This window comes from Malaclemys terrapin, chromosome 3 (genome assembly GCF_027887155.1).
Source record: "Malaclemys terrapin pileata isolate rMalTer1 chromosome 3, rMalTer1.hap1, whole genome shotgun sequence".
NCBI lineage: Eukaryota > Metazoa > Chordata > Testudines > Emydidae > Malaclemys > Malaclemys terrapin.
Window position 1 is genome coordinate 136,772,325 of NC_071507.1, and position 25,170 is coordinate 136,797,494.

At 40.2% G+C, this 25,170-nt stretch overlaps 1 protein-coding gene across 2 annotated transcripts in view; it reads left to right on the plus strand.

The window, feature by feature from the left end:
• The window catches only part of LOC128835143 (uncharacterized), an 88,895-nt gene that overhangs the window by 39,754 nt on the left and 23,971 nt on the right, over window positions 1-25,170 (plus strand). For both annotated transcript variants that reach the window (XR_008444580.1, XR_008444581.1), the window contains exon 2: window positions 7,365-7,459. The gene's annotated coding sequence lies outside the window, so the exon portion shown is untranslated. The remainder of the gene's footprint in view (window positions 1-7,364; window positions 7,460-25,170) is intronic.

The following is a 25,170-nucleotide window of genomic DNA, read 5'->3' on the forward strand; positions in this document are numbered from 1 at the left end:
CTGTAACACTTCTCCAGTGGCTGGTAAGGGAACCTGGGCCTAATCATTACTTAGGGTTCCATCCCACGGACCCTAAAATCAGCAGACAGGGTCTGCTCTATCCCAAAACCCTTCCACCATTTCCTTGGGCTTTTACCTATTAAACCTCTATCAGGCTTAGCCACTCCACTGTTGGGTGTGTCTTGTTATAGCTTATTAAAATATGTGTATGTTAACCCAATATGTAGTTTGTAAGGATATAGCATCAATTCAAAATGGAGTCCAAATCACCATTTTGTAAACTCCATCTTGTGACCCCTTTTGTGCCTTGTCATCCTGGCTTAGTTATAACTTGATCAAACTGTTTTTTCCTGCCACTGGGCGATCTTAAGAACAATTTTACCTCAGACTGTTTCCTGCCTTTGCTGGGACTGTACCATGTTTTCCTGCCACAAACTGCATAAAAGAACTGTGACCACAGACAAGTGATGCAGTCCATCCCAGTGACCACGCGTGCATGGTTCAGGTCTTCACAGCACCAGTGCGTCATTGAAGGGCACCACCATTCCTGAAGTGAAGAGAAAGGGAAGAAGACATTCCATCTTACCTGCTCCTGTTCCTGGGTACAACATCACCAGATGTCCGCTTCTTCTACCCTGAGACATCCAATGCGCCTCTTCTGCGGGTTCCAATTACCCAATGAGTGTAGGTCCTGGACTTCACTGCTGCCACAGACATGCTGATAGTGAGACAATTAGGGTTCTCTTAATCAGGGATTTATGTTGTTTATTGCCAGGGTGATTTTGGGCCTGAGCTTCATGCTCCAGTTTTAAAGCTGCTGTTTCACTGTTTTATATTGTTATTTAGCTACTGTTCTTTCATGTTTACCCCTTCCCTTACTGTACTCATTCCCTTACTACACTTGCCTGTTGTTTTTACAATTACCTATTGTCAGTTTTTTATTATTTGCACTACACATAGAGAAGAGGGAGGGAGTCCTGTACACCAGTCCACCAGAGACAGACACAGCAGAGGGCGTGTCTGCTCTTCTGAGTAAAAGGTGCTTGTTTTACATCTCGATACCTACACCTACACTACACATCTAGAATTACCTTGGCTCCCCTTTGAGGTAACACCACCAACCCGCTGGGTAAATCCTTCCTGCAGGGCCAGGATCCCAGGGCTTCCACTCTCTCCCTGGGTTTCCTCTTTTCCCTCTGATGGGTGCTTCCTACTGCTTGGGTGCTGCAAAACCCATAGGATGCCCCTGTCTGTATAAACAGGAGTATCAGAACTGAACTGTCAGTTTGAAGCTGATAGGGTTCCTGGATCCCACTCCCCTAGTCTTTTCCGTACAGTTAACTGATTCTCCAATCCTCAGAGGAGTTAAGGATTGCAGTACTGAGTGCTTGGCAGCTTGCCTTGGGGCTTGCTGACCCATCCTGCCCAGATCAGAACAAACTTCCTGAGCGCATTTTCACTATGCCTCCTTCCAAGATCTTCAGACAAATCGGGTGCAAGGCTTACTTTGGAGCCATGCAGTTTGGTCCAATCAGATTTGAAGTAGGGCATTGCTAATGACTATCAATTTGGAAAAGTCCCATTAAATCAACAATTATAAACATATTTGGTGTTTTGCAAATCTGTGATTCATCCAAAAAAATATCAAAAATCTGGACACACCTTTGAGTAAGTTGTCATGGTCTTACTTGGGTGAAAAGACCTTGAGATGACATGTCACCAGTTTACTGAAAGTTCAATATAAAAATTCTATAAACATTGTTAATTGGAAAAAATCTTAATAATAAAACCAGTAACTTACCATTTATTCGCCAGCAAAATTAAAAATAAGTTCAAACTTATAATCAGTTTCATCACCTACAATTCCTTCTTAGAAATGAGGCATTATACAGTAATCTTTGTATTTTAGAACTGAAAGCTTCTGGGATATTCATAGATACTTTAAATAGGTAGGTTTTTAAGTAACTATTCTATTGAAACTATCAAGATTAAACCCATTTAAAATATAAAAAATTAAATTTATATAAGTCATGTATTCTCATAAATTATTCTTTTCACAGTAGAGTAACGCCCTTGAAGTCAATGGAGTTATAGCAGTGTAAGAAAAACAATAACATACAAACACTTCATTTATATAGAATATATTTAGTATAGGTTTGTCATTGTATATAACTTATGGGTGCAGAACCATGAGCTCCAGTCTGATGGTGTAGCTAAGAGGTAGCATGCAACCCTTACATGCATAAACTAGGGAATATAAAGTAGGAATAGGGAGCTAGTATGTCTATGTATGGCATTTGTAAGACCAGTACTGGAATACTGTGTCCAGTTCTGGTATCCACAGTTCAGAAAAGATATTGAAAAAATAGAACGACTTCAGAAAAGAGATACAAGGATAATTTGAGTGAAAACGTGCCTTATAGTCAGAGATTAAAGAAGATCAATCTATTTAGTTTATTTGAGAGAAGGTTACATGTTTATTTGAGAGAAGGTCTACAAATATCTATGTGGGGAGAAGATTTCTGTGATAGATGGCTCTGTAATCTAGCAGAAAAAGGTATAACAAGATCCAATGTTTGGAAGCTAAAAGAGGTGCTGTAACTCAAAAAGAAGTGATTGGCCTGATACAGAAATTATTGTGTGAGGTTTATGGCCTGTGTTATGCAGGAAGTCATACCTAGGTGATCATAGTGGTTCCTTCTGGCCTTAAAATCTCTGAATCACCAGAAGCCTCTGAAAAAGAGAAATATAACTCTTGTAATCCATGCAAAAATTGGTGGGCTCATCCAACTTCTCAGCAAAGATTTAATAGCAGTAATGAGGGTTCACCAGGACTTCATTATGTATATAGAATATAATACAGTGCATTTGTAAGTACATTGAGCATTACTAATAATGAAAATTGTACATATCAAAATAAATTGATAAAATAGGCAGTATTGCCAACCCCAAATGTTCAGATATCATGAGTCAGGACTCAAAGAAATCATGAAAACGGGGTAATAAGCATTATATTTTTAAAATACTACATTTTGAATTTCTTTTATCTGCCTGGTGGGTTTTGTACATTTGGTGTTCATGTTTTAAAGCTGCAACCGGGAGGGCCAGACACTTAAAGAAAAGGATGTTGAGATTCTGATGTATTAGTAGAGGCTCAGGATCTAGGGGTTTGAGGAGAAACACCAAATATCACAAAATTCATGATAAAATTGTGAGCATTGGCAAAAGCAAGTATGTTTTATGATGCACTATCATTGGTGTGTGTATGTGTGTGTAATTTCATATTGGGTGGAATACCTCTCTCATACTGCAAAAGGCTTCCAAGGCAATTGAACTGTGGCAATTGTGCAGCTTCAGAGGAAGTGCTAATGTGTTCATCCAACTATGGAGCTAACCAGGTCCCTGAATTTCACCTTTACTTGCTAAAAGGTAGTAATTTGCAATGGATCTGCCAGTTATTAGTATGAATTAGCAAACTTCTACTAGTATATTTTATTTACTTAGATTTCTTTGACATTTGTATCCCGATGGGTGTACGTGATTTTCCCACATTTGAAAGATATGAAAATGAAGCATGAAAACCAAAAACACAATCTGCCCATACAAAGCAATTTAGCCTAACATAACACTTAATTAATAACTAATTAATAATCTCCTGCATCTGACCACTGGACTTTCACCCTCACCCCTTTCCCCAAAAAACAGATAAATAAGATAAGCTTTGCAACATGCTCTAAAAGAGGCTAACAAATCCGCCCGTGCCCAATCATAGGGAGGAAGTGAATTCTAGTATCAATGACCCCTCCTATAAAATGCTCTGCCTCCTACCCCGAACCCCAATCCCTTTTAAATTTGAGGACTGATCATTTTAAGCACCTCCATTGATCACATCTGTGGTGCTGTCCAGGGAGAGAAAGAGAGAGAGAGAGGCTGTCAGCCAGCCATAACATTCTACCTGAAATACTACCTCTAATCTAACTTCAGGATTTATCATATATCCATCATTCTCAGGAATTAATTACTTGCAGTTATTAACTAAATTGAATGGTGTTTTCTATAACTTCTGATTCATATTGAAATGTATAGTTAATTTTATTTGCATCAGTCTCTCTAACTTTGATTTAGGACTTTAATTATGGAAATATTATTTGTCCTCTATTTCCCCTTTAAAAATCTATGTAGGCCCCTGGAAGCTTTATTTTCTTTCTAATAGAATTTATTCTGAGATTAATGATACATAAATTCTACCTGAGTTCTTAATTCCACATTTAATTCACATTTTTCCTTCAACTTCATTGTAAAAGATTGTTAGAACCTGATCTGAACCAACATGATATTTGATTTTTTTTAACCTTTGATCAGCTTTGAAAAAAAAAATCTTCTACCTTTTCTAAAAAGATAGTGACTTTAATCAAAGTAGTTCCAGGCTAATAGCTAAAGTGACTATGATCACAGAAGTTCAATGCATTGCTTTGTGACAGCAGCACTGCAGATGCTAGCAGGACTGGTGGGATCACGTCTGTTCCTATGCTGCATCAAGCTATGAGATTTGCTGGTGGGTAAGGCTTACTAGCAAGGCCTGGGTAGTGAAAGCTAAGGGCCTGAGAGTAACCACTATATAAGAAATGAGGAAGAGGTGGTTTGGTTCTTGCTTAAGTAATATTTCTCCCTGACGTGTATTTTTATTTATTTGTAATATTTAGGGATGTGGGGAGAGTTCACATTTCCAGTCGCCCCCCCCCCAAAATGCTACACAGCAAAGGATAGGAGTGAAATCTCACTTTGTGTCACTACATAGAAAAAGGTAGAGAACTACCCATCTGTGCCTTACAAGGTTTCATCCTAACCCTTACACACAAGACTCACAGGTCAGGAGTCACAGCTGGGAGAGAGGGTATCCAGATCCACTGGTAGCCACAGTGCTGCTGCTACAGGGGACTAAATGCGAACAACAGGGAGAATTACTGTACTAACATACTGAACTTGACGACTGTTAGCTGGCTGGTGTGCTAAGAACACTACCTATCATACTGACCAATACTGTTTCCTTATGCTCTTCTGTCTGCATCCACCTATTGACCCTTGTCTTATACTTAGATTCTAAACTCTTTGGGCCAAGGATTGTCTTTTGTTCTGTGTTTGTAAAGCACCTAGCACAGTGGCTCCCAGTCCATGTCTGGGGTTCCTAGGCACTACTGCAATACAAATAAATACTAAATAACATGAAACTGCTGTAATTAGAACTGAAACCTTTATTACAAATGATAGAAAATATACCAATTTCGAACAAAGTATCATATCTCAGATATTTAGAATGTGCTGCTAATATCTAAAGTCATTGTCAAATGACTTTTATTAAGATTTTGTTCAGGCAAAACGCTCATTGATTTCAATAGGTGGTTTACCTGTGTAAGGAGTGACAGACTCTGTAAGTAGGCTACGTCTACTAAGATGAGGGATCAGATTTCTAGAGCAAACATACTTTGAAACCTGGAACAAAGCACAATTTGATGGTTAGTAAAAACAGTGGATCTTTAACTTTTCAATAGAACCATAGTTGGAAAACAAACCAAAACAAAGCCCCCAAGTAACAACTAAAAATACTTTTGAAACCATGGAAATAGAAAGGGTCATGCAACAAAGTCTGTACCCACTGCCAGTCACTGGAAAAGATGAAGAGAAAGTCCCATGGAAAGAATTCTCATAGGATAAAGTTTTATTATAAAAACAAAAATAAATTTTATTCAACAGTTTACTAACTGCAACCTGCTAACCTTTAAAAATATCAATGATGTCAAAAATAAGAATGCAGCCAGGGAAAGCAGTCTCCTAAGGGAATAGAGAGAAATTTCACTGGCAGTGGCAAGCCACTCATCTTGCTCTCTGGTCACTGTTTTAAGAAACTAATACGTTATATTTCCTTTTTCTGTATCACAGTGAATCAATGTCAGTTACCCCTACTTTTGCTCAGCTGGGATGCATATAGTAATACAGATTATTCTTTCAGTTCATGCCTTCTTTACTTACTGCCTATAGCAGTTTGTTGGCAGACTTTGTGCACTAAGCCACTGATGTGTTTTTTGCATTTTTTCACACTTTGGGTTTTTAGAATTCTCCATACATTCTTCCAGTTACTGGCAAATAAAAGGGTCACCCAACAAAGTGTACCGAGTGCCAATCATTGTAAAAGAAGAGAAAGAGGTTTCCATGCAGAATTCACGCTAATGTCAATGGAAGCTTTGAGCATGGATCTGTTGCAAAAGTGGGTGTATTATCAAGAGGATTTTCAAATATGGCTCAGGCTTTGGCTTACCTCTGCTTCCACTGAAGTCAATGTGAATTTTGCTACTGACGTCAAAATTGAGTTTGTCCAGTGCTGAGCACTTATGAAAATCCCATCCTACATACTTAAGCACTGAATATACAGATCTATGTTTTTTATCCTACTAATATTTTAAAAGTATAATATTTTGTGGTTTTACTAGGCATCATCACTTGTTATAAGCAGCCTTTTCATCCCTCAAGTTACTGTAGAGTCATCTCCACCAAATGGCCCAGAACTTCATTTCCCCTAATCAGAGCTCATAGGGAAAGATACCTTCATAACAGGTGGGAAGTATCAAGTGGGAAGGAGGGTCTAGGGCACTCCAAAAGGGAAGGAAAGGAGGTGGAACTGTGGTTGTGCCAGCCTGCTATGTACAGGCCACCAGAGGGTATAATAGCCGATGAACAGCTTCTGAATGCCTGGGTGTTCCAGAAAATACACAGATGTCTCCCAATAACATTTTTTCACACCATGCAACCCTGTACTCACCAGATTGTGATTTGTGTCCTAAATAAGAGAGATTCTTACAGTGGGTTTTGTTAAAATCAGGAATCAAAATACTGCTGATATGTCAACCTCAATCTAATTGGATATAAAATGATAATGCTGCTTCCATATGTGGGGTTCCAGTGAAAACCTTAACATAACTAGTGTGAGTTTTTCTACATGGAGAATAAGTTTAGACTATGCTCAAATTAAAGAAAACTTTTAATATTTTAACTGGAGATGGGCCTGAGCAGCAAAATTTGTTTCTTTTATCTGAATTTCTTCAAAGTTTTTGGGTGTTTGGATGCAGGGCCTTGAGTCAGCCCATATGGCTAGTCATGAATGTCAGATTCAACCTTTCCCATATTTGAGGGTAGGTTGTTCCCAGGTTTCTATCCCAACTTTAATTTTAACCCCATTTATACTAGGGAGAGGAAATCCAGTTCATGTAATATGAGAATTTTACACTCTCAGATATAAGCTCCAAAGCCTCTTGAAAGTTTCAGAAGTTAATTTAACTCCCCCCTCTCCCCATTGTGTCTCATTTTAATAGGCACCTGCAGTTCTGTAACAAGGCCGGGAATGGAAGTGACAGTGATAGAGGAAAACTGTCCTTGTAGTATAATATTCAAGTTGGAATCAGTTCAGGTAAGAAGCATCACAACCAAAAGCTATTCTTGTATGACTTTGTACTTCATTTGCAGACCCAAAGGACTCAGCATAAGAAATATTGGTTGTTTATCCAAAGAAATATAGAAATAACCCCACTGGATGACATCATTGGATCCATCTCGTAAGTCCAGTATCTTTTCTTGGACATTGGCCTGTACCAGATGTTTCAGAGGAAACTCCAAGAAAATCCAGTGGACAATTATGAATAACTTATCCAAGGGAGACATTTCTTGTCTCCCCTGCTCAGGCTTTTTGAGCCTCACCCATTACTAGCTTACACCACTGTCCTAAAGCTGGTCTACATTGTAATTCGGGTTACAAATCACCCAGGTATTATCAAAATTACACATGACATTTTACTTGTACAACTTTTTGTACCTCTTTCACTTACCTCACTGTGACTGCCTATATTCCTGTAAAACTCACTTTCTACCTGAAAGCACTATCAGAATCAATTAGCATTCCAATAGTTAACATGTGATTTCTAGGCAACTATAAAGGAATTAGGCTCTGAGCAGTAAAGGAGCATTGTGAAGGAGTGTACTTCCCCTTCTAGGGAGAGGCTGGAGGGTCTGTCTGGGACAGCTTGGAGTGTAATCAAAGGGGCCCTACCCTGGGGATGGGCTATACAGGAACGGGAAGCTGAACAAAGAGAGGGAGTAGAAGCCAGGTAGGTTTCAATGAGTGGTGGCCATCATCTCCTCTTCTTCTAAGACACAGGAGACCAGCCTGCCAGAAAGAGAAGCTTTGTTTTATGGACTTTAAGTTTGGGAACTGAACCAGGGTCCTCATGAACTGTGTATTGTAATTACTCCTGTCCTGAAACCTCATTAAAAAGAGAACATGCCATTTGGTTAGTGTGTGTTGGTCTCTCCTTGCCGCAGGCTGTTAAAGTGAAGCTATTGCTGCTCCAGATGGGGGAAATTAAGATGAGGTACATTTGCAGTGCCACATCCCACAAGGGGGAGGGCAGGGGCTTCCCACATCTTTCAAGCATAGAAAATGCAAAGATATTTATTTTTCTTAACAGAGGAGAAAAATGCAAAAGCATTTGTACAAGCAAAAATACAAGCAATGTGATGCTTTGAAAACCATAGCAAAAACTCTACCCTAAATATATCTATCTATCTTAGTTCTCCCCTGATTGGGGCAGCAATAGCTTCACTTTAACAGCCTCTGGCAAGGAGAGACCAACACACACTAACCAAATAGTATGTCCCCTTTTGTCCCCAATGGTACAACTTATGCTGTGGTTTTCAAATCATCATATTGTTTGTATTTTTGCTTATACAAATACATATCTATAATGCATATTGGTCTCACTTTGGGTTAAAACCCATGTCATTCTGCACAGTTTGAAAAATCCTCTCAACACAACAATCATTTTTTCCCTATCAGTAATGGATTCAGCTTTATGAAATCTGACGTTTATCACTTTTGTTTAACAATATCCAGTTAAAATCCCCTGTGTTACAACTAAATCGCTGCCATATTTTAAGGATTTAGCAGAAAATATGTTAAAGGTGGGTGCAAAGAAACGTGATCTTTGTTTAAAAAATTCATAATAAGTGTGTCTTTGTATTTTAATCAATCTTCTTTGATCTTTCAAAGCATTTACAGTCTGAACATCCACAATCTTGTTAATCACAATGGTCACTCCCTCTCTGTCTCTTTTTCTTAAGTCTGCAGTAACCTGATCTGCCTAAACTACTTCCATTCTCCATTCTTTCTAGGTTCTCAAATGGATCTTATGGATTCAGGCTACATTACAGTCTTTCTTTCGAGCATGAATACACTTGTCATGGGGTCTCTAGGTTACTTAGTTCTTTAATGCAGAGTGATACTATTTTAAGCCTCTGAATTGCCATACCACATACTGTTAATATCATAATAATCATAATAGAATATGCACCTTGCTCACACAGTAATCATGAAAATAACTTACAGTGACATTTGGCCCAAAAATATTACTGGAAATATCAATTTTGACACTGCATTAGACAGAATGCAATTCATAAATGACACCTACATATATATTTCTATAAATGTAGCCGACTCCAGATGCAAGGGCCAATCCAATACGTCTATCAAAGTTAATCCAACTTCAGACAAATAGCACTACCCATTAGGATCCAATGGATGAAATTAATCAAAGTACACAATGTGCATCATGTATAACATTTGTGTCTATATAATTTCCATCCAGTGTTTGTTCTAAAATACATAATGTAAAAACACTTTAAAAAAATGAGAACTCAGGAAAGGAATTAAAACTCAAGGAAAATTTGCATAATTTAGGATCTATTTCCACTGAAACACCTACAGATATTCCAGCTATCTAGTTCCATTTCCATCAAGCATTAACTCAACTGGAGCATTTATTTTGCAACAATTAATCACTTAATAAAAAAATATTAATTTGTCACATAGCATACATCAATGATACAAATCTACTGTGTTTGTGCTAGGCTTTACCAAAATTTATTCCTTAGAAGTTCATAAAGTGTGGGACAACATAGACAGCTGAAATCGGTGGCACAATGCTGACTGACACCAGCTGAGGACCTAGCCCTGTGTTCTATTTCACATAAATTGACCTTGATTGTTATTTAGCCTACTTCCAGCTTGAAACACATGGCTCTCTTTGCAGTCAGCTATTGGATGATGTAGCTCATAGTGATAGGGTCTATTGCTTAACTAATCTTATCTGAGTGATTCCCATTACCTGTAACTCTTCTGAGTTTCAAATATTTAGAGCATTAACACATAAAATCACAAGTGTCTTACTTTCTACTGAATTGCTTTACTATTATTTTTAGTTACCCTAATTAAATTTAAAAAACGTTACCCAATAAGAATTTTTAAAGTACCTATGTGATTTAGGAGTTAAAATTTCATTTTCAAAAAAGACTCAGGCACTTAGGACTGGAGCCTAAATCCAATTGCATGTTGACTTCTGTATCACTGCTCAGCTTGTGAAGGTGCACCTCAAGTTTTCAAAAGCAGATTGCAAGGAGGATGTGCTACTTCCAGAGTACCCACATTTATGAGGCACCTTGCTACCACCTGCCTTTAGTGTAAGGGAAGCCTTGTCTATGCCTGCCAGGAGTCAGGTCCTTGATTCTCCCAGCCATAGGCAATGCAAGCACTCTTCTCTCAGCCTAGCAGGCTCTGCTGTCCCTTTGCAGGTTAGTGATAGATACACTCCAACCCCCAAGTCTTCCAAGCCTCTTCCAGTAGTGTCCAGCTCCTTTTCCACTAGACACTCAGAATTCACAGATCTACTGTTCCCAAAATAATAGCACACACCAGCTTACCAGCTGCACCTCAAGATCACGGCTCCATTTAACACTCAGCACTTACTGTTTTTACTATAAACGTATCTAAGTTTATTTAGTAAAGAATAGTGATTTGAAAAGGAGAAAATAGGATTAAAGGAAACAAAGGGTTACATATAACAACATGCTTTCTGGAGCCTAAACATAGCTAACAAGATGCCTTCTTGTTAAATAAAATACTGCTTATCCAAAGTCCATCAAGCAGCTTTTTTTCAACCAGGATGAAGGCAAAGCCCACTGGCAGCTTGTTTCCCCAGATAAAGGATGCCAGGGTGTCCCTAGAATATAGTCTAGAATATAGACCAGTCCTTTTGTTCTTCACCTGTAACCAGGGTTTCCCCACCATGCTGTTCACCTGTTCCCATTAATTTATTTTCCTGAAGTCCTCATCATTAGCATTTGACTCAGTATATAAATAGATGTCCATTGTAAGATACCCCATACACAATGGTCAGTCAGGGAGGTAAGTGTCTGCCACCTCTTGCCAGGTGGAACCTGTCTTAAGGTATTTTACCTGAGGGTGACCTGCCTTTAATGCAAAGGCTTTAAGAACATAATTTCCATTATAGATATAGATCTCCTTATATATTTTCTGCATATATATTTCACAAAGCTTATGAGGACCAGTGTTATACAGACTTCCTTCTAGCCAGTCATATTTACCAGTTTCCAAATTTTCCTGCTCATGTAACTTTATTTTGCCAGTGTGTTTCATGGGACTCAGCCTCTTACTGAGCAGACCAAACTAACAGCTATCAAGAATCAAAGAAAATACCAGTGCTCCAAGTTAAGCATCATTTTTGTCATGTGGGAAAGTCTTTGAGTCATGCAGTGGCATTGAATGGTGTTCTTGATTCACAGTATGATTTAAGTTTCATGAAGCTGAGTATTGTGGTGCCTAATCTTTATGAGATTAGATAAATCATAGGAACACCACTGCAACCCACAAAGCCTCAGTTAGGTGTCTAGCCTCCCTGTAAAATGAATGAAGGGAGAGAGGTACCTTAGAAAGTAATCCACAAAAGCCAGCAACCCAGCATGCTAGGTGGGGAGCAGCCTAAGATAGCAAATGGGAGATGTCAGTCAGAGGGGGTGTCCTTCAAACCCTGCCTTTCTTGGAGATATGTACTTATATCCGACGAAGTGGATATTCACCTACGAAAGCTCATGCTCCAATACGTCTGTTAGTCTATAATGTGCCACAGGACTCTTTGCTGCTTTTACAGATCCAGACTAACATGGCTACCCCTCTGATACTTATATCAGTTAGTAATCCACAAACAGGAAACCAAATCCTGGAGTCAAGTATCTTAAGCATCTACCAGTTTCTTGCAGGATCACATTTAGTTTCACTCCAATGGCCTAATGGATACAGCACTACTGTCCTAAGCCAGAGATTGTGGGTTTAAGTCCCCTCTGGGCTTTTATTTAAAAAAACAAAAACAAAAAACAAAAAACAAAAAACCTTCTTTCCTCCTGTATATTGCAAGGAAACCGTGGTCTTATTTTCACCAAGGAAGCTGGGAGATGTTGGAACACAAAGTACTGGATCTTGGGAACAACCCCCACAGAAATGTCACCAGCTACAGTGGAGGGCTAGTTCAGTGGGTTGAGCATAAGCCTCTTAAACCCAGAGTTGTAAACTCAATCCTTGAGGGGACCATTTGGAGATTAGCCCTGCTTTGAGCAGCGTGTTAGACTAGATGACCTCTTGAGGTCCTTTCCAACCCAGATATTCTATGCCTGCCTCACTTGACATAAAACAACCAGAGTAGGAGGTAGTAATAAGGCTGGTGGTTACCTCAACATTTAGCCTGGTGATTAGAACACTCACTTAGGAAGTGGGAGACCCACTTTCTATTTTCTCTCTGACTGATGGGTGAGAAGGATTTGAAAAAGGGTTTCACACTTCTCAGAAGCATTCTAACCACTGGACTATGGCATATTCTGAGGTGGGTCTTCCTCAGTCTCTCCTGTTAAAGTGGATTCACTGTGGATAAATGATGAAGTGTGATTAGAGCAGGGGGAGTGGATCATGGATCTCCCATCTCCCAGGTGAGTGCCTAACAACTGGACTAAAGTAATTCTCACTCGCCCCAAGACTGTTCCACTGTGGATAAGTACTTTAATAAGCAGGAATGAGCAGCATCGAGTGGTGAGAAGTCCTTGTGAGTGGAATAGGTAATTCAGTTGGTATAACATTTTTCTGCTGTGATTGGAATCTGTTTCCCTGCAAATTGCAAACAGGTCTGTCCTTCCAGAGACCACGGGGAGAGTGATCAGAAGGCCCATATATCTGTAACTCAACACCACCCCAAATTTAGGACTGTTCTTTCGTCCTACATTGTGTCTCAGCTTTTGTTTGGTTTGGTTTGGGTTTTTTTAATAGCAATTTTTGGAGAACCCACAACTCTTACAAAAGAGGCACACTAAAATTCTAGAAACTTAGCATTAAAGCATTTATCTGTATACATCCATTGTTTTCTTCTGTCAATATCTTATCTTGCAATCTTACTAACACTGGCATGTTTTTCTGGGCATGCTTTGTAGCCACCTGTGTGCATTCTAGATCCACACAAGAAGCATGACTTTGTTCGATTTACTGCAGGAAGCTGGCAACAAAACTTGTAATTCAAACTCTTGGATTAGCATAGGAATACATGAGCGTACTTCAATGCAATTTTGCCAACTCCTAAGGCAAGTCACATCACCACATGTGGTGCAGCTACTGAAAGGTCTTGAAGCTTTGGTGAGGTAAATTCTAAAAGATAACATGAGCCTCTATTCATGGCTTGAATGTAATAATTAGCTGGTCTTTTTGATTATTTTTATTTTTGACAAAATTTGGTATTTTTTCAAAATATTCAACAAATGTTCCATTATTCATCTAGCGCTTTTGAAGTAATTTCCTACTGGCCCAATAATTTAAGATGTACGTGTAGCTTACTTGGTAGACTTGCTGCTTTTGAGCCAGAAGAATTTGTACCAGGTGTAGCCTTGATTACAGTGGTGTATAAGTTACACACTGTTCAGATGGGTGGCCATTCCAGCCCTGTAGAGGCCAGCATCCAAACTGGCAAAGAACCAATGTGGTGTCAGCTCCTGAGAGTCAACCAAGACCGCCACAGGACTCCAGACCTGGGAGCCACATTGGCCAATCTTCACAGTGCTGTAGTGCTCATCTCTAGACTCATCTTCAATGTACCATTTGCCAGGGAAAGAGCTTGCGGTTGCGAAGAGTTGAGTATAGGCAGGTGGGGGATTTGTTGATGTTCTAGTACCAATTAGTTAACTCTAGCCCTTTCCTTTCCAAGATCCTGTTCTCCTTCTCCCAGTAAAGTCCTCCTTTGTTATATTATTGGTTTTGGGTGCATCTTTGCTTTGCTTGGGTTTGTGTTGTACTTTTTATTGGTGATGAGTTTTGTACTCCTTGCCAGCAGTGGTTGTATTATTCATGTTCCATAGGGACAGCTCCCCTTGTGTCTTGGGCACAGTGAGGACTGCAAGTGGTTCCTGAAAGACTGTTTCAAAATGCACACAGACAAGAGAACAGAATTAAAGTGCTGGGGCAACTGCAATTCTCGTATTTTCTAACTTTTGGCAGCTTGACTTTGCAGCCCAAGCAACACTATTTTAACATTGCTTTTGTAATATAATTTCCTGGTTTTGTTAAGGAAAAAAAATAAAAAACAAATACTATAGAATGACCCCACCACCATTGTATCAGCAGTGGGGTTTGACACCTGAACTTTCAGCACTGAAGCAGAGACTGCTACTACCTGACCAAGAAACTAACTCCATTCATTGGCAGCAGGGGAAGGCTTTTGTCGGAGTCCATGGACAACCTGGTGCATGGGATAATTAGGGAAGAGCCCAGCTTGGCTTAACTCTCTTCCTCTACCACCTCCACAGGGAGCTTTCATCCACCCTCATGTGGTGCTACTACAGAAGGGGACAATGGTCACTGGTACCAGGTGGTGGAGAGGCTCCTGAAGGGTAGTGGGAACCTGGACCGTCTCTCTCTCTCTATTTCCCCTGTCTGCCATCAGGAGGGGAGGAGTTCCTAGGAGGGAAATTGGGGCTCAGACTTGTCTACCCCTCCTTTGTGCTCCACCTCCTTCTAAAATAGTGTGTGCATCTGCTGCTTCAGAAGCGGTATCAGCCTAGCCTTAGAACATTCATGGTGCTCAGTTATTATTTTGGCATGCTGACAACATTTTCCTGAGGAAAACAAGAAAGAGAAGGGAAATAACAGTTATTTAACAGTTGACCTTAACTGAATTTAATGGGACAGAGAAAAGGCACTTCTATAGCTGTTGGGCTACCACCCTGCATAATATCAAAAGCCTGTTGTCAAAATGAAGGTGTCAGAGCATCTCAAAATTAGGCCACAAGAATCTTTTATAAGGGAAAGTGTTAGGCAACCTACGAATATGGGGGTCACTACCAGCTGTCTCTGTGATTCATATTTATAGCTATGTATACACTCTCTCTCTCTTTCATCATTCAAATCCACACTGAAAACTCATTTTTTTCTTTGGAGCCTTTCAGTAAGTGTTCAGCTAGCCTTCTCTATTCCATTCATTATTATGTAGATATCGATCTTACTGCCTCTTAATCTTCTAGGTAGATTTAGAAAAAAGGTGAGCTTTTCAGAAGGTATGAAAAGCACAAAGCTTCAGATGTCAAGAAGTGAGACACAAGTTGCAAGATTTTAAAGTGAGACTTTTAAAAATCTTATCTAGGCTCTTGCTCTTGGACAATATGTGGCACACTGAAATCAGCTGCTTCCTGTTCTCCTGTGGGAACAAAAAAACACCCAAGGTTGTAGTTGTCAATACTCCTTCACAGAAAGCAAGAGGATGGGTGAGGGGATGGGGGAGGGAAACACATAGTCAGAAAGGCTTAATGAAAATGTTATCATTCAGTGCAGAGATATCCCAGAGCAAACTCCAGGAATAAATTATTAAATATAAAAATATAGCACCTGCTGCAGCAAAGCTAATGGTGCAGTTCTTTTAAAAACAAGAAGTAGCCTGAAGTATAATCCGTTAATATATTCTGTGTGTAGAATTTTTGGTTTCAGCCTTTAGAAACCACTGATTGGACAGCAAAAGCCTTGATTAAAGTGTGGAATGCTTTTACTCTCATAATGGATAGGCCTCAGTGTGCCTCCATAATGCGGTGAGTCCTCTGTTTATCTTGATTTACAGCCACACAGCTAGAACAAAGATAAAAAGCAACTCAACATGAAGGAAAATAAAAAGAAGGTCATTTAATCACCCCGTTAGCTTAAAATGATTATTGATTCCTGGAGGTGATGTCTAATTCTGCCAGAAAATCCATTTCAGTAATGATTACTGCCCTCTGCTTTATCTATTATACTGGAGGTTATTAAAAGTGGGAGTCTCCAGGGAAGTATACAGCTTTAGACCACTAATATCATATTTAATATGTTTTTATCAGAACAGAGATTCAGACTCTGTCCTTTAACCTACAACAGAGTCAGGGTAGAGAGTTAGGAAAGTGTGTTTCACTGTAAGTCTAATTATTATATATACTCCATTGGGATCATTGCAATACATGATAGATAAATATCAACTGGGACAAGGGCATATAGAACTTTTCATTTTGCTCCTTATTACCAAGTACATACAGCTCTAGAAATATTGCACCTAGAAAACTTACAGTAGCCTGCTGATTTTTTTCATATGACTTATAACTGCTTTTCTGCATAACATAAGAACATAAGAACGGCCGTACTGGGTCAGACCAAAGGTCCATCTATCACAGTATCCTGTTTACCAACATTGGCCAATGCCAGGTGCCCCAGAGGGCATGAACCTAACAGGTAATGATCAAGTGATCGCTCTCCTGCCATCCATCTCCACCCTCTGACAAACAGAGGCTTACACCTCTGACACCATTCCTTACCCATCCTGGCTAATAGCCATTAATGGAGTTAACCTCCATGAATTTATGTAGTTCTCTTTTAAATGCTGTTATAGTCCTAGCCTTCACAACCTCCTCAGGCAAGGAGTTCCACAAGTTGACTGTGTGCTGTGTGAAGAAGAACTTCCTTTTATTTGTTTTAAACCTGCTGCCCATTTAATTTCATTTGGTGGCCACTAGTTCTTGTATTATGGGAATAAGTAAATAACATTTCCTTATCTACTTTCTCCACATCACTCATGATTTTATATCTCTATCGTATCTCCCCTTAGTCTCCTCTTTTCCAAGCTGAAAAGTCCTAGCCTCTTTAATCTCTCCTCATATGGGACCCGTTCCAAACCCCTAATCATTTTAGTTGCCCTTCTCTGAACCTTTTCTAGTGCCAGTATATCTTTTTTGAGATGAGGAGACAACATCTGTACGCAGTATTCAAGATGTGGGCGTACCATCGATTTATATAAGGGCAATAAGATATTCTCCGTCTTATTCCCTATCCCCTTTTTAATTATTCCTAACATCCTGTTTGCTTTTTTGACCACCTCTGCACACTGCATGGACGTCTTCAGAGAACTATCCATGATGACTCCAAGATCCTTTTCCTAATTTGTTGTAGGTAAATTAGCCCCCATCATATTGTATGTATAGTTGGGGTTATTTTTTCCAATGTGCATTACTTTACATTTATCCACATTAAATTTCATTTGCCATTTTGTTGCCCAATCACTTAGTTTTGTGAGATCTTTTTGAAGTTTTTCACAGTCTGCTTTGTTCCTATCTTCAGCAGTTTAGTATCTTCTTCAAACTTTGCCACCTCCCTTTCTACCCCTTTCTCCAGATCATTTATAAATAAGTTGAATAGGATTGGTCCTAGGACAGACTCTTGGGGAACACCACTAGTTATCCCTCTCCATTCTGAGAATTTACCATTTATTCCTACCCTTTGTTCCCTGTCTTTTAACCAGTTCTCAATCCATGAAAGGACCTTCCCTTTTATCCCATGACAACTTAATTTACGTAAGAGCCTTTGGTGAGGGACCTTGTCAAAGGCTTACTGGAAATCTAAGTACACTATGTCCACTGGATCCCCCTTGTCCACATGTTTGTTGACCCCTTCAAAGAACTCTCATAGATTAGTAAAACACAATTTCTCTTTACAGAAACCATGTTGACTTATGCCCAACAATTTATGTTCTTCTATGTGTCTGACAATTTTATTCTTTACTATTGTTTCAACTAATTTGCCCGGTACCGAAGTTAGACTTACCAGTCTGTAATTGCTGGGATCACCTCTAGAGCTCTTTTTAAATATTGGCGTTACATTAGCTATCTTCCAATCATTGGGTACAGAAGCCGATTTAAAGGGCAGGTTACAAACCCTAGTTAATAGTTCTGCAACTTCACATTTGAGTTCTTTCAGAACTCTTGGGTGAATGCCATCTGGTCCCAGTGACTTGTTACTGTTAAGTTTATCAATTAATTCCAAAACCTCCTCTAGTGACACTTCAATCTGTGACAGTTCCTCAGATATGTCACCTACAAAAGCTGGCTCAGGTTTGGGAATCTCCCTAACATCCTCAGCCGTGAAGACTGAAGCAAAGAATTTGTTTAGTGTCTCCACAATGACTTTATCATCTTTAAGCGCTCCTTTTGTATCTGATCATCAAGGGGCCCCACTGGTTGTTTAGCAGGCTTCCTGCTGCTGATGTACTTAAAAAACATTTTGTTATTACCTTTTGAGTTTTTGCCTAGCCATTCTTCAGACTCCTCTTTGGCTTTTCTTATTACATTTTTACACTTAATTTGGCAGTGTTTATGCTCCTTTCTATTTACCTCACTAGGATTTGTCTTCCACTTTTTAAAAGATGCTTTTTTTATCTCTCACAGCTTCTTCTACATGATTGTTAAGCCACGGTGGCTCTTTTTTAGTTCTTTTACTGTGTTTCTTAATTTGGGATATATATTTAAGTTGGGCCTCTATTATGGTGTCTTTAAAAAGCGCCCATGCAGCTTGCAGGGATTTCACTTTAGTCACTGTACCTTTTAATTTTTGTTTAACTAACCCCCTCATTTTTGCATTGTTCCCCTTTTTGAAATTAAATGCCACAGTGTTGGGCTGTTGAGATGTTCTTCCCACCACAGGGATGTTAAATATTATTATATTATGGTCACTATTTCCAAGCGGTCCTGTTATTATTACCTCTTGGACCAGCTCCTGTGCTCCACTCAGGACTAAATTGAGAGTTGCCTCTCCCCTTGTGGGTTTCTGTACCTGCTGCTCCAAGAAGCAGTCATTTAAAGTATCGAGAAATTTTGTCTCTGCATTTCGTCCTGAGGTGACATGTTCCCAGTCAATATGGGGATAATTGAAATCCCCCACTATTATTGAGTTCTTAATTTTGATAGCCTCTCTAATTTCCCTTAGCATTTCATCATCACTATCACTATCCTGGTCAGGTGGTCGATAATAGATCCCTAATGTTATATTCTTATTAGAGCATGAAATTACTATCCATAGAGATTCTATGAAACATGTGGATTCACTTAAGATTTTTACTTCATTTGATTCTACATTTTCTTTCACATATAGTGCCACTCCCCCTATCCCCTGCATGACCTGTTCTGTCCCTCCGATATATTTTGTACCCTGGGATGATTGTGTCCCATTGATTGTCCTCAGTCCACCAGGTTTCTGTGATGCCTATTATATCAATATCCTCCTTCATCACGAGGCACTCTAGTTCACCCATCTTATTATTTAGACTTCTAGCATTTGTTTACAAGCACTTTAAAAACTTGTCACTGTTTATTTGCCTGCCCTTTTCTGATGTGTCCAATTTTTTTATGTGAATGTTTCTCATCTGATCTGGCCCTTACATTATCCTCTTCCATCCTCTGCTCCTGACTATAACTTAGAGAATCTCTATCAATAGACTGTCCTCTAAGAGAAGTCTCTATCCGATCCACATGCTCCTCTGCAGCAATCGGCTTTCCCCCATCTCCTAGTTTAAAAACTGCTCTACAACCTTTTTAATGTTAAGTGCCAGCAGTCTGGTTCCACTTTGGTTTAGGTGGAGCCCATCTCTCCTGTATAGGCTCCCCCATCCCAAAAGTTTTCCCAGTTCCTAATGATCTAAACCCCTCCTCTCTACACCATCGTCTCATCCACGCATTGAGACTTTGAAGCTCTGCCTGCCTACCTGGCCCTGCGCGTGGAACTGGGAGCATTTCTGAGAATGGCACCATAGAGGTCCTGGATTTCAGTCTCTTCCCTAGCAGCCTAAATTTGGCCTCCAGGACGTTTCTCCTACCCTTCCCTATGTCACTGGTACCAATATGTACCACGACTACCGGCTCTTCCCCAGCACTACACATAAGCCTATCCAGATGCCTCGAGAGATCTGCAACCTTCACACCAGGCAGGCAAGTCACCATACTTTTCTCCCAGTCATCACAAACCCAGCTATCTATGTTTCTAATGATCGAATCTCCCATTACTAACTCCTGCCTTTTCCTAGTGACTGGAGTTCCCTCCCCCGGTGAGGTAACCTCAGTGCGAGAGGAGACCCTAACACCTTCTGGAAGGAGGGTCCCAACTATGGGAAGGTTTCCCTCTGTTCCCGTTGACTGCTCTGCTTCCCTGGGCCTTTCATCCTCCTAAACAGAGCAGGGGCTGTCTGACCGGAGGTGGGACAATTCTACAGTGTCCTGGAAAGCTTCATCAACATACCTCTCTGCCTCTCTTAGCTCCTCCAGTTCCGCCACCCTGGCCTCCAAAACGCATACGTGGTCTCTGAGGGCCAGGAGCTCCTTGCACCGAATGCACACATACGACACTCGCCCACAGGGCAGGTAGTCATACATGCTGCACTCAGTGCAATAAACTGGGTAGCCTCCACTCTGCTGCTGGGCTTCTGCCTGCATTGTCTCCTGCAGCTACTTAGTTAATGAAAGGGTTTTGTTTAAATCAAGATGTTTAGAATGTAGTTTAGTTTACAGGTTTTAAAGGACAGCAAGCAAACCTTGCCCCCTTCCAAACTCCCTTGCGAAATTCCCTGTTAGCAGTCCCTGGTCACTTGTGCACTGCTTTATAAAGCCCTGGCCTGCTTGATAGCCCTGCCCACTGACTAAGGCTCAGCCAATTAACAGAGTCTTCTAGCTTTCAAACCTTACTTTGAAGCTCACAGCTTCCAACTGCCAACCACAGCACACGGTCCTTCAAACAACCAAACAACCAGACAGACAAACACAAGCTCAGCACACAGCAAGTAACCCCCAAACACAAACACACAATACAGACAGCCGCTTACCCCAAGGGTGCTGTATTTGCTCCTGGAGAACTCCCTTGTGAAACTCCCTGTTAGCAGCCCCTGGTCTCAAAGCTGGATGTTCAAATCTTACGAAACAGGCTCAACTGTAGAATGTATCTTGGTTCTTCTTTAGAAAGCTATGATAGTGCTAATGTAGATATAGCTACCATGTGAAACAAGATCCATCTATGTAACAAACTATTAGTACTATGATTATGTTTGTAAAGACATTTCTAAACTGGGCTACACTAACTATATTACACATGTGGTCAGGCCTGTGTTATACAGGAGGTTCAGATTAGATGAGCTAATGGTCCCTTCTGACCTTAAAAATCTCCAGATCTCCTACTGACTGTAACACACAAGGGACAGGCTGCTCTGGAAGGAGAGCAAACTGGTGCCAGTTTATGTGTTGTTGTCCTATGGCTTATTGGAAGTCGCATAATCCTGCTACCCTACTTTTATATATAGACAGCAAAGTATATCTTTTGGGGGGTGAACTACCTTGAAAACAAGCCAATTTTTTAAAATAAAATAATTACAGAAACCATGTGTGACAGGGTGTACCTGGCCTCTGCAGCTCCCTACAGGAGGCAGGGCAGGATTTACACCTTACGTGCCTCTAGGCACAGCATCTTCAGCGCCCCACTCCTCCCCCCACCTACCGTTAACCTTTGTGTTGCACACAGTTTTAGAAAGGTAAGGCACCCCTACAATGCCAGTGCACCATGGCACATACCTACTGTGCTGAATTGGAAATCAGGCCCTGACGGGAGACCATGTGGGCCTTCTACACCCTGCCACAGGCTAGAAAGACCTGGCTCTGAAAGTACTGGAAGGGCTAGTTACAGCTAATCAGAGCCCAGCAGTCTCAGATAAAAGGAGCTGCAGGGCCTTAGCAGTTCAGTTCCTGGCTAAAACCAGAGGGGCAAGGAAGGGAATGCCTCTTTGGCCAAAGCAACTTGAGGGATAACCAGAGTTTTTCTGACTGTACTTTGCACCACTGGGTTTGTAGGGAGAGAGAGGACCTTAGTTTATCCCTGAGATAGGGGTGAAGTTAAAAGTGTCAGGAAAGAAGAGGTCCAGGGAAGAAGCAGAAACTAATTGAATCAAGCAATCCGGAATATGGCTGTTGATGTTAGGATCCCTGGGTTGGTACCAGAATAGTGGGTGGGGCTGGGGTCCTCTAGTGGCCACAGGTAAAAAGGCATAAACCCCCAAAAGGGGATGGAGCTTATTTGGGAGCCTGAATAAAGGGCCGAATTTAAAGGATACAGAGCTGGGGTTCAAGATGCTAGCAAGGGCAAATAGTCTTTTTGATTTCTGGACTTTTAAATACACCAGAAGGGTTCATTTGGGCTTCGTGGCCTGGCTTAAAGGCAAAGCTATTGAAACCCCAACACATCTGGCAGGCAGCCTGCATAGGGCAATGGTTGCAAGAAAAGGAACGTGATACTATACCCTGCTGCTCAGAGGCACTCCAGAGGTGAGTTCCCTGTTACACCATACTTCTGAAATATATTAATTAATACTTTCATTAATAGTTTTATATTTTTAGAATGAATGATATGGGAGAAAAATCAAGACAGTCAGATAATCCTTCTGCCTGCCTCTTATTTATACCATGCTTGTCACCATGCTTTCTGAGTGTCTTACAAGTGAGGGGCTATCTTTACTTTATGATGTGCCCTGAGCAAAGGTAAAGCTTTATTTGCTGTGCCCCGAGAGGAGGAAATTGTGACACCTTCTCCCTGCTGGTGGGCGCTGAGCCAAGGTTCCACTTAGTCCCCTGCCCTTCTTGCACTGGATGAAGAGATAGCAGCTCCTTTGCCAGGAGAGTATGGAGGTGCTTACAGCCCCTTATTCCGTTGTGTGGCTCTGTCAGCTTGTGATGATCTGCCCTTCATTTATTTTTTACTAGTATTTTATGTATCTTAAGTTTCCTTGCCTCTCTCCCACCAGATAGGATTCTTATTACAGTATTTATTATTGACATTTTTTATTAAGGTAAAGTTACAACAAAATCTTAACATGCTACATCATACATTACGTATTCAGGATCAGGTTAATATTCAAAGAACTTGGCTAAGGATTCTGGCTTGCTGGCTGGGGAGCCCCCCTCCTCTGAGTAAGAGTGACCAAACTTCTAAATAATTAACTCCTTTTTGGTTCTTCTCTTGTTTGTGAAAGCTTTTCCCTTACAAGGACAGTCCATGTTTTACTATATCACAATTCCATAGGAGCAGATGTTTTCCCAATAATATGCAACACCAATTCTAGCTGTTAACAATAAATAAGAAATTAATTTAGTTGTGTTTTAAAATGTAGATCGTTTACTGGAGTATTAAGTAAGTCAGTCAGAGGATCTCTAGGAAGCCATTATTTTGTCATAAGATGAATCTCTTTTACCTTAAAATCTGAGGCCACATTATCCTTCTTTCTGCCCTTGAAATCCTCCTTTCAGGCAGGTTCTGGGGGCAGCCACTGGCTCAGGTGCCCATAGTAACATGGCTCCAATATAACCACACCTCCTGAGACGAGGAAGGAGGCCCCAGAGCCATCACAGAGTTGCTATACTTATACACAGATGGCCCTGGCCTATTAAAATCCAAGAGAACTGCAAAGGGTTGGAAGACAGTTAGGGGTTTGTTACAGGTGTGGGTGGGTGAGATTCGGTGGCCTGCGTTATGCTCCAAAATGTTTTGTGAAGTATATTCACCACAGAAAGTATATTACTTCTGATTTAGTTTGTTGTGGTTTAAAAAAGTCATTGTATAAATAGATAAGTGAATAGCACAGACATAAAAGTCAATTGAGCCAATTGTAAGGTAACAATGATACACGTCAGACGTCTCCTTACTATAGTCATCAATGCCCTCCTTTTATTTCACTTTTTGCTTATTTACGTGGACTTGCATTGATTCCCATTGGAATACGTAGCAGAAAACCATAGCTTGGCTAACAGAATTTTGGCACTTAGCTACATTAATATCCTCAAACCTCCTTGGTGACATCTGATCATCTTAAGTTTCTGGCATCCTCCCTACTTCCTGTCACTGATGCCGCCATGAGAAGAAATCAGAATTTTAGCTTAATGGGCTTAATGTATCACTGTCACAGATGCTAGCCAAGACTGCAGTACACGGTTTTAATGGAACAAACATCAATCAATTTCTGTTCAAAATACAGAGGCAAATAAGTTGACAACAATATGGGGGAAAAAACCATGATTAATCAGTTTTTCAACCAGATCTTCAGCTGGTGTAAAATTGGCATAGCTCCACTAATGGTGATTGGAGCTATTCCTGTTTACACCAGCTGAAGACCTGGTCCACTATGTCTCTCTGTCTTAGAGCCCATCACTCTAGTACCTTGTGGTTACTATTTTACTGCCTGACCATCTTTCCTTCTGTCCTGCTCATGCTGCTACTGTATTTAAAACTTTAATATAGTTTAAACAGTTCATTGATCAGAACTGAGTTTCTAATATGGCAACCAAAAGGTTAGGGATATATCAGTCATTAATAGGTACAGGTAATCATTCTGTTCTTATTATATTAAACTATTTAAAATAAGTTCTGATATCTGAGCCAATGGTGAGCGCATAAAGTCTCAGTTCATATTAAGAGTTTTAGCAATGATCTTTCTCCCCTGCTGTTAAGACCTATTTTCCTATGTGCTTATGAATCCTGTTGGCATAAACAGAACAATAAACTAAATGATGCTGGGACCGTAATGTTTCATTCCATATCTGGGTGTGAAGATGGCCCATAAATAGTGGTTGAACAATGAATTCATTTGCACTTAAAAGAATTGCAGACCAGACAAGAATAGAGAAGAATAATTGTTGCATGAATTATTGCAATCCCCAATAAACAACTAGCCAAAACAATCTAAACTATCTGTAATATAGGGTTAATGATACTGTAAAGTTCTATGAGATCTACTAATGAAAAGGGCTTTATAAGAGCTGCATATTTATTTATTTATTATCAGGAAACAGCCTACAAGTGTAGGCAAAAGTGAGTCCAGACATGCCCCTAAAACAATTCCTTCCTATAGGGCCTGACCCAAAACCCACTGGAGCCAA